The sequence below is a fragment of the Pavona decussata genome, unplaced genomic scaffold (genome assembly GCF_977016875.1).
Source record: "Pavona decussata unplaced genomic scaffold, jaPavDecu1.1 SCAFFOLD_54, whole genome shotgun sequence".
In the NCBI taxonomy this organism is placed as follows: Eukaryota; Metazoa; Cnidaria; class Anthozoa; order Scleractinia; family Agariciidae; genus Pavona; species Pavona decussata.
Genome location: NW_028145476.1, coordinates 488,670 through 499,988, shown reverse-complemented (window position 1 = coordinate 499,988; position 11,319 = coordinate 488,670). Strand labels below are relative to the sequence as shown.

The 11,319-nt window shown below is 36.9% G+C and overlaps 1 long non-coding RNA gene across 1 annotated transcript; it reads right to left on the bottom strand.

Annotated features, from left to right (window-relative positions):
* Positions 1 to 216: 216 nt before the first annotated feature.
* Positions 217 to 3,010, bottom strand: LOC146480226 (uncharacterized). Its single transcript, XR_014864754.1, has 3 exons — positions 2,822 to 3,010; positions 1,549 to 1,683; positions 217 to 1,400 (listed from the first exon to the last, which is right to left on the bottom strand). It is a non-coding gene; the product is annotated as an uncharacterized LOC146480226 (long non-coding RNA).
* Between the last annotated feature and the right edge of the window lie 8,309 nt (positions 3,011 to 11,319).

The following is an 11,319-nucleotide window of genomic DNA, read 5'->3' as shown; positions in this document are numbered from 1 at the left end:
GTTTTCAAACCTAACACACTTTTTTTCTGTTCTCGGGTTCATTGGCAGCATTGTGTAATTAAGTCACGCAAAATCTAAGGAAAGGAATCTTATCTCCCAAATTTTTGAGCTGCTGTTTGCTTTCTGAAAATGCTAGCTAGCCTTCTGTTATGTTGCAGTCTTTGTGAAATTTTTGTTCCTCTGAAAACAAGAATTAATTTCTCCATGTTAGGAAAGTTTGCTGCCTTGGAAAAAAATCTTTTTTCCATCACAAGTAGTCCATAATATCTGAGGGGATTCAAACATATATTTTCATAAAACTATGAAACTATGCACTTGGTGGGCCTGCTATCACACACAAACATTTAACAGTCAGGCCTCCTTGTTCTAGTTACAGTGGTTGTGTCATAATACTAGTAAAAAAGTTGTGTAGGTTGAATATGTATACAGTAACACTTGTGTTCGTCTCCTGTTGCTATTTAAAGAAAATTAAATTTCACCTTTCTCACCAAATTTTGCACCCTGCTAGCAGAAAAAGACAAAAGGAGGCTCTGCTCGCAGGGTGCAAATTTTGAGGCCCTTTCATGGAACAAATCAATTTTTGTCCTTTTGCTGTTTTGCTTGGGCAGAACTTAATGGGTTCCCATTTGAAGGGCTGCCTGGAAAGAAGCCCTAAGTGACTTCTGATAAATAGCTAGATTCTCCTTCCAAGTTTCATTGTATTTGCTTGTGAAACAAAAGGAGAATTTGACCTAACATTAAAAGTCACTTAGGGCCTTATTCCACGCACCCCTTCATTTAGGCGATCTTGTGGACTTGTTAAGTTTTGCTGATTCAGAATACCTTTCTCCTTTCTCCCATTTATTTGGATCAGCCTTAGTCCAAATAGCAGCAGTAAATTGCCAGAGTAAGGTTCCAGTGCTTTCTTTATTATTTTGTTAAATAATACAATATGGTATATAAATATAGAATGTTTTATCTTGTATTGATAACTGTTTGGTTGCAAATATTGAAACCAACCTTGTTAAGTGGAATTTTTCAGTTGTTACCTTTGCTGTTGTGTGTACCCTGAATAGATAAAATATGCCACGTATTTGAAATTATATTTCTCAAGGGGATATGTAAAGTTATTGGACAAGTTTTTAAAAGACTTGCTAAAAGAACGTTGAGTTTTTATAATTTATAACACTACTGAATTTTTGAAGAAGAAAAAAATAGTTTCCTATAACCAAGATGGCAAAACAGAAAAGATAGGAAATAAAATGTTGAGAAATAGAGAATATTGCTTGTTGTGTTTGTATTTGTGTGAGTGTGCCCCTACCCCGGCCCTTCTTTGCGGAGAGTGTGATGCAAAGAACGGGTAGTTATTTTACCCCTACCTTACATCGCCAGCATTGACTTAACCCAATTTCCAGTGGTTGCTAAAAAGTAAGGAGAATTGATGCTTGTAAACCGTTTAGTGCATTTGGGTAAAAGAAAGACCACATCAAATTTGTTGAAGATCCCGAATGACATCATCAGAGAAGGATTTATTCGGCCACCATATGCATGTAGGATAGTATGACTTACTGTTTTCTTGGTAAATAATCGTCAAGTTATGTGCGAGACATCTCTTAAACCCTCCTTTGATCAATGATGTAAGTAACAAAGATTGCTTTGGAAAAGATGGTCATTCATAGATTACCCACAGTATTTCCCAAGCAACTGCAAATAAAAGAAAATTGCCCCCTTATCATTGGTATCAAAATTAAGAAAACAAGGTCACGCGACCTCAACATTGTTATATAACAAGATGGTTTCTATTGGTTGAAATTGGCAAGAGGCGAAGCCTCGAGCGAACTATCAGTTGATCAATAGAAACCAAGAGCAAGCCATTTTATCATAACTAATTTTATCAAAACCGATATTTTAAACAAAGAAACCCGGTAAAAGCGGTCTTTTTCTGGCCAGTCATTTCCTTTTAATAATTCGCTCCCAGTTGGTCACGCGAAATAAGGACGACCTTGAGTAGCCAATCAGATAGCGAGTCTGCCTAATAGTCGGTCACCGGGTTAAGCTTAAGACCAATATATACTGTGCTATTCTATTCACGGTTTGTGACGCCATCTTGGCTGGAGTCAAACATGCTAAAATTGGTCGACTTTGAACTTCTGTAACTCCGGTCGGATTTATCGGCTTTTGACGGTAAATACATCTTGTAAAGGGTATTTGTTCTAAAATTGTTTCCGTCAAATATAAGGGAAAATTCAGGTGGCGAAATTTTTAAACCTTCCTTATTTGAAGATATGCAAATCGCATACTCATGAAATCATGATAAGCGACATGAAAGAAGCTAATGTCAGTTTGCGAACGTCGCAAAGTCTATAAAGGGCTAAATGACTAATTTTCGATCAGGTGAATTACATAACTGAGGTACATATATAACAATAATTCTTTATTTTTTGTATTGATTGCATGGGTTCAAAGAAAGAGAAAAATTACAAATATAAAAAGTTCAGCTCTGAATCCACCGTTAAAAAAATTCTGCTTACAATTCTCTCTTAGCGCGGGGGCAAGACTCCGCTCGTAGGCTGTTCCCAACAAATGGCGTCAGAAATCGTGTAAAAATGAGGCCGATGTTTGGTTCTTGAGTCGCCACATGGACCATTTGTCAAACCTTAATGAGAGCTACTAAGCAGTATTCCTGTTCTGCTGCCCAAGGCGAGCCTGTAAACTTAATGTCTGTGGATAATTAATTTTTCAGAACGAGAAAATCACTTTGCCTGATCAAAAATGAGCCAAAATGGTGCCAACCGAAAGCAACTTAGAATCTATGGTTATGATATTATCCAGCAGAGCTTACCATAATGTGAGGTCTGCAGCTTTTTCTCCCTTCCAAGAACTATCCCTCGAACTATATTTAAGCTTATATGATAAGGCGGTATATATCAGATGTATCGGCTTTGTCTTTCACTAAGCTTTACGGATATTTCTGCAAAATCAAGCACTCGAAATCTATGGACGTCTTGACTGTAGCTGTTTTGGCACCGGCTGCCACAACGTTTGGTTGGAAGTTTTCCCGCGCATTTCATGTTGCATGTCTCCAGGCCCCGGTTGTTCAAAGAGCGGATAACTTATCCACCGGATAGGCCTATCCGCTGGATAAATTTGCTATCCAGTGGATAGTTATCCGCTGGATAAAATGTCGTTGCACGAAGCCTGAATAGGACCGCGAATAACTATCCACTCGCCAAATTGTTGCCATGGTGATAAACTACGTGACTAGCTCGCGAGGAGTTCGCGCAAAAACATGGCGGAAAATTTAAATAAGCGTACGCGAAAGGCTAATTTTTCAGCTGCGGAATGCGCCTTACTTTGCGAGTTGGCTGAAGAAAACTTGGAAGTCATCAGGAGTAAGTTTTCCTCTACGCTGTCCAATGCAAACAAAAAGAAGGTATGGGAGGAAATTACGGATAAAGTGAATTCGCTCGGCGTCTGTTTGCGGTCGGTGCAGGAAGTGAAAGATAAATGGCGAAGAATGGTCGGCAACGCAAAGAAAGAGCACAGCCAATTCTCCACAGCCCAAAGGAAGACCGGTGGAGGACCTAAGCCAAAGTGCGACCCAAAAAATTATTGAATTGTTTGGGGACGACCCTTCGTTTTCCGGAATAATCGGCGGGATCGAGTCAGGTAATTATTAAACGTAAACAAACTTTGTCCTAAGTTACATTTTAAGTTCGTGACAGAAAGCTTATGTATCTAATTTTGTATGCAAACAAAAGACCGCACATTACTTGTCACGGGTCGTTTTGGTGGAGGGATGCCGGATTCACCAAAGGGTGCCACAAAAATTATCGAGTTGTTTAGATCCGTCTTTTTCCGGTGTTGCCGGCGGAATTGAATACGTAAGCTCAAAGGCGCGTTCATTTGGGACTATTACAGAATATGAATTCTCAAAATAGACGGTATTTGTGTTCTTTTGATAGCAGAATGAAAGAAATGAACGAAAGGAATAAGCGTTCTTTCGGGAAATGTTTGGCAGGAAATCCAAAGTGGCCGCTCCCCTGGCTTCCGGTTGGAAAAAAATGAATGGAATGGGAATAGCGATCCAAAATGTCGGATTTGTCGGCAATCGAGTCGAGTGTTCTTGGGCTGAGTTCTGTTTCTTCCAGAACACGGAGAAGAATTAAAATGTTATATGTATGTATATTTTTTCAGCAAGGAGAAGTTAATTTTAAAATCAAGCATGATATTGTGGGCACTTAATCGTCAATTTTAATTGATATTCAAACAACAAATAAAGTCAAATTGCCATCCAAACACTCAATACTACATATTTCACCATCTAGATCTGGGTGAGGTCCATATCATCTAACTATTGATAAACATCAGTTATAAGGGTTACACACTACATCTGTGCCATTTCTCATCAGTAACAATACTTGAAACCCCAGAAGGTGGTACTCGGGTGTTAGTGACAGGGAGGTGCAAAGAGACGGTACGCAGCTCTTTCAAGATGCTGCACAATTGGACAATGAAACAATAAACAAAGAAGCTAAACAATAACCCAAACCCAAATAACAATGCAGCTACGTGCATGTTAAACAAATGAAATTACAAGCTTTTAAGAGCTGCATACTATCCGGGTGCAAATGCCTTTTTTGGGTTTGAACTTTGCGGCTAAAGACTTTTTTGCGTTAGAAAAGCGGAGTGGTTTCCAAAAGAAAATTGGAAATGTTCATTTTATAACAACAATTCCATCTTGAAAAGCAAATAAGTGAAATAATTGGCATGTCGGGGCTGTGTGATAAAAATTATTTATCAGAGTACATTTTTTTCTTGATTGCTGAAAATTACTTAGGGATCTTAAGAGATGAACCCTCTACCAGTCAGGGGATCAGTGAGACTGGCGTTCATGTTGATGCCACAGTGCTGGAAACCGTTTTAGGAGCAAGTATACATGATGCCCCTTTGCTACAACTGCCAGACAGCCCTCAATTGCCTGCTTTGAGACCATCAACCTCCGTGACTGGGCAAGTAAAGCAAAAACAAGTTAGAAAATCAAGTACACCACAAAAGCAGCTGACCCTTGTTGATGAAATCCAACAGACGCAATTGGAGGTACTAAGAAAAGAAAGTAGAAAAATGGATATGGAAATGGAGAATCTTCAACTTCAAAAAAAGAAATTGAAGTTAGAGATTGAAGAAGTTGAAGCAAGATCAAGAAGTTCCAATTTCTCTTTTGACCATTAGTGAGGTCATTAGTGTCCGGACCTGACTCCAATCAAGGCCAACTAACAAAATTCAATGCAAATAACTAAGTGGACTCAAAGTACAAACCCCAAGGGTGGGGGGGGGGGGGGGGGGGACTCCCATATAAAATTTTTTCTTTATCATTTTTTTGAACAAAAAATCTTTAATATCTCTACAAGAGATATTCAAAAAAGAAAATGCCATGTTTGTTCTCTTTCAAATTTCAAATAAGCATAAATGTTTTGTAACTATATCCATTGTAAAGGTGACATCATTCTTGAAATTGTATTGGGGTTAAATTGTTGGAAATACAAATTAAACTAACATATTTTTCAAATTTCATTGGAAATATAGCAAATTATTTCATTGCTGCATAAAACAGTATTTGAGTATACAACACTGCTTGTTTGTAATATTTTAAAAGCTTTCCTTATGCCAACATTTTGTCTTATTATGACTTCATTCAGTTTCTTAATTGTTCATCACAGAATAGCAGCAGCTCTATTAGAACATCTATTTTCCAACATCAACAGTATACAGAATCATGCATTCAAAATTTTCACTATTTCATTTAAAATTTAGAATTTATAGACATTATTTCCAACAATTCAACATCATTAGGGAAGAGGTTCCTATAATATTATTATAAATGAAATTAAATATTCAGAAGTGATCATGCAACTGTTCAAATTTAAATGTTTGCAAAAAGGATTTTTATTACTTAAATAAATTTATTTATATATAATATCCATGAAATTCATATTTATACAGTCATGCATTTGAACATTGAAACCATCATTCCATTAACTATATATTGCTGTAAATACTTAATATATGTTTTTATAAAAGGTCTTTAAGAATATTTATTGACGCATTAGTTACAAACAGATGTCAACGTACAAGGTAAAAAATATACATATAATGCAATTTGGAGCATAAAAGTTAAATTTTAAGGCTACAATCCTGGCCAGAAATAATGGGACGATTTGCAAAATTAATCTTGAACTGTTCCCCTGCCCCCTCCCCCACCCCCCACCCCCAAGCAATGTTGTTTCGAAGCTGTGTTTATCTACAATCCAAATGATTCCAGTTGCACTCAACATTGTTTGGGGGGAGTGGGGCTTTCCAAAAATTGCAAATTAAAGACAACTTAAGAAAAATTTTGAAGACTGACTTAAGATATGCAGAATGAAAATGTTCACTGACAATGCTTAATTTTGTGTTCTGTTCTGGGAATTTTGGCCAGGATTCCGAGTAGCTGTAAATTTAATAATAAATACAAATATATATACACATCCCTAAAATATAAGCAATAATTGGATCATGAAAATTGTCAAGCTGCTGTAAGTTGACTCTCACGTATTTAAACTTCAGTGAACAAAACATTGAATTAATGGGCTATTTACCCTCACAAAATTTTGTCTCCTGCCAGTGAGACATATGATATACATTGATCCCGATGAAACATGAAGGATCAAGATCTGGGTATACATATGGCTGTGAAGAGCTTATTCTAAAAAGATAATAATTAACGCCTATAATCTTTTGTTTGTATTCAAGTAGCCTTTCTTATCTCATTCTTAATAAACTGGAAAATCAAAAAATTATTTTACTTTGAGCAAGGCTTATCAAATTAGGTTAATGGACCTGTGAATTTATTAGTTATTCCATGAGTGCACATTCAGAGCACGAGGTGTGCATCAAGTTGGCTATAATCACCTTGTATATATCTAACAACCCTGAGTGGAATGGATAATTATTTTAATAAAAACAACCACAAGAAATCGCTTATTCTTGCCCCCTGACACATACTAGCTCTTACCATATTTGTGGGGCATGGTATATTATGGCTGAAATAAACATATTGCCAATCAAAACTCTGGAACTGCGCATGCATTGATGAGTCAGTTATTAATATACTTATAAAAATTATTATTAACACCCATGAGAAAAATGAGAGTGCACATCAATAAATATTTAGTTTTCAATTATTGAAACCATCTGAAGGGCAATTTAGACCGTACGATTTTCTCTTACGACTGTCGCATGCGATTTCTAGAGCGCGCGCTGCTTGCGTCATGTAAAAATCGTACACAACTCTCGCCACTCAACATTGCCTTTACCTACGATTATCGTAGGATTTTAAAACATGTTTTATGTGTTGTGTGCATCTGTCGTAAGGATGTTGTAGGTTTAATTGATTTACACGACGCGATTCGTGTTGTTCCAGCATGGCGTAAGCGTGTCGCATGCGACGTAGGCAAAATCATACCGTCTAAATCGCCCTTAACATTGTTCACAACCACTAGCTTAAAAACTCAAAACACATTAATAAATTCAAACAAATCCTAGTGAGCGTTACAATTAGCAAAAGCTAGTCTGTATATTGCTTTCCTAACCAAAAAGTCAGTTTTCATTTTGTATGTACAGCAGATTTTCTGTGAAAAATGTGCATCCAAATTTATATATTAATTTTGTTTTCTATAATAAGCCAGCTGAATGCTACATTTTGAAAAACTGATTACACATAAAACTGCTAAATAAAATAAAAGTGAAAAGGCAATTTCTACTTGCTAGTCATCAGTAATTTAACCTTTTTTTAAAATGCGCAATACATTTAAGGTCTTAATTAATGTTGGTTTAGCTTAAGTATACAAAATCTACAATGTACAGTTCCAGAAAAAATCCATACCCACCCCATGGAAGGTCATTGGAAATTCCTAGGGGGAGGGGGGTCTTAAAAATCAAAATTTTAGAAGGAAAGTATGAAGCTAAACTGGAATTTCCTGGGGGGAGGGGGGGGGAGGGGTGCAAAACAAAAACCTTCCATGGGGGGGAGTATGGATATATTCTGGAACTCAGCACAATGCAACTAAAACAAAATTGGGAGCATTTTTGTGACTTCTTGAACAACTTAGTAAAACTATACTAAATGCTTTTTACAATACATTAATGCATTTAACTGTCAAAATTCCCGCATGTCGATTGGCTAGTATGAGCTTTTGTCTAAAAGAGCACAGACATGAATAAAAATGATGTCAGATGTGATGCACACCCTTAATCTCAACAGAAAATAAGGCCATGTGAATTCTGCATGTACTTTTTTCCATGTTATTGTAAAAACAACTGACAGCGCAGTTTTCTATAGTCTGCCGTAATGTACTCAAAGAGACCATAATTAAATGATGCCATAAAATTTTCAAAACATTACATAACATTGTCTGCTTTTAGCAAAAAATGAATGCCCAAATGTGAAAAAAAATTGCTGAACAATATGTTTTGGAAATTAATTAAATGCAAAATTAGCCATCTACAAAATAAAAATAAATAAATGGGAATCTCAGTGGCACATCCACAGATCTAGAGTGGCTATTCGTCCACTGTTTCCAGGTCGAATTGTAATTTGGAATGTTGGTTTTTGTGGAGAGAGGAAAACCATAGTACCCGGAGAAAAACCCTTGGAGCAGAGACGATAACCAACAACAAACACATGATCAACCAGCATATGACACTGAGTCTGGTAATCGAACCCGGGCCACATTAAATTGGTGGGAGGCAAGTGCTCTCACCACTGTGCCATCCCTCTGCTCACTTTTTTCCCCTGCTCTGACTTAAGGAAAGGAAATCTGAGGTAAAACGAAAAGTTATGATTTTCGAAAAACTCAGCATACAAAGCAGTATAATGACTGCTCTCACACTTTTTCAAGCAAAAACAATTGAAGGGCTTTGTGCTAGAGGGGTGTAAATGACTCAATTTATCCATGAGCACCTTAAAATCAAAATTGCTTCAAATAACCTCTATTTTGGCACAGATCATAGAGATTGGTCATGATAAAGACACTTAAAGTGGCACAATATTTACCATAATTTTTAAGCAAATTATAAAATAATGCCAAATAAACAAGAAATAGCTTTTCTCTTCTAGAAAATACAAGTAACCAGCTAATAGCTACACAAAAGAGATACAGAATTGTACACAGGACGACCCAGTAGAGTCTGAACCAAGTCAAGCAATTAAATAATAATATTGGAAGTACAGGGCTGTCATTTAGATTTGAGTCACCTGTTTCCTTGATCTTCACACCCGTAACAAACTTGTTACTGTGTGTGAATGATATCAACAACAGGCAAGTTCACCCGTAGCATCAAGGGCCCATCAAGCATACTCAGCCGTAACAGGTGTTACGGGTTACGGCCCTTAATGACAGCCCTCGCGAAGTACGTACCTGAATAACAGAAATAAGCCAAATCAACCAATCTCTGTGCCAAAATAGGGCTTCTTTAGAGTAATTTTGATTTTAAGGCAAGAAATAAATCATTTTATTATTCCACTTTTATGTCATTTCACCAAATAAGATCAAAGAAACACGCAAAATACAAGACCGTAATACACTGTAGTGTCCCGGTTTGACCCGGGTTCACGTTAGTGAATATATGGTCATTTAATGACCACTACACTCCACTGGCTTTCTGTGTTATTTATGCTATTTGCATGTAACATTATACTAATAGACAGCTGATTATGCCGGGTGTATTGAGTCTTAAAGTGTGACTTCACAAATATTTGAATTTTTTAAATTATGGGATTTGTTAGTATATTAATGGAAATAGCATGATGACAAATGCCTACTTGTCAAAAAACAGCATCTTTATTATAATTGCAATTAAGGGAGTGAGATATTAACTCTGTTATGCCCCGATGACTCCATACAAATCTTTCTAATTATGTTTCAGTTCTTACTGTTTGGAGCTGAGACAAAATTAAAAGGATTTGTATGGAGTCATTGGGGCATAACAGAGCTATAAATATCTCACTCCCAAATTGCAATGCTGATTTTTGGCAAGTAGGCATTTTCCATCATGCTTTTTCAGAGTATTCTAACAATATCCCATAATTTCATAGATTTTGTTTTTTGTGGCATCATCACTTTAGGACTCTATTTCAACACTCTCACCATTAAATTGAAGCGAAAATAGCAAAATCTTTTTGTAGTGGAATAATAAATCTCGATCTTATTCGATGATTTGTATAGAAAATGCGTGCTGACATTTTGCTCATTTTCCACACCCTTTCGGGGCTCGGGAAAAATAGTACTAGACAACGTGCAAAATATCTGCGTGTATTTTGAATGTAAAACCATCTAATAATATATATGAAATACACCCCTCCTGTCCATAATCCTTCAGTCATGAGCATATCAAAAAAGAACCTACCCACACAGAGAACTTAAAAGAAAGTGTTTGTTATGTGCTTCCTAACAGCATTACCATTCTCAGGACCATGATATTGCTCCTGCACATCACAGTCCTCATCATCTACATGACCATCATCCACTTCTGGCTCCCTTAAATTAATAGCAATATTGTGCAAAACAAAACATGCGACTACAATCGTGCAAACCCTATCAGGAGCCATTCTTATTTCTGAGTGTAGGATGTGGAACCTACGTTTAAGAAGGCCAAACGTACGTTCTATCGTGCAGCGCGTTGTTTTGTGGGCCCTGTTGAACCGCTCCTCTGATGGTAAATGTGGCTGGGAGTAGGGTGTCAACAGAAATGAAGTGCAGGCATACCCGCTATCGCCAAGGAGCACTCCATCTGCCAGCCCATGACCTCCTCCTTGTTCCGGCTGTCGACCCACAGCAGATGTTTTAAAAATGTGGCTGTCATGAGTACTGCCAGGCCACCTGGCAACCACATTTGTGAACAATCCTGCAAAAATATACAGTTTTTTAGATCATTGTTTCCCGTAGAAGCGTGTATCAGGCCTGATGCAATTAAGGCGGGGCATGAAGGAAAATAAAAATAAAATAAAATAAAATAAAATCTATGAGTAAAGAGTCAAAATAATTTGCCATAATTTATAGTAAATCATCAAAGAAATGAATTTTGTTTTGTTTTGTTTCTTTTCTTGTGATTGTGTACTAGTCCGCGTTTTGCAAATCCTCGATTTACAAGTCCGCGTTTTATAAATCCATTCCAATCCATCCCTTACAGTATGCCCACAATAACAAATAAATGGTTACGTTCAAACATGGCTGACATTTACATTGCTCACCTTCATGATTACAAATAGCTTGCACATTTATCGAATGAAAGCCCTTTCTG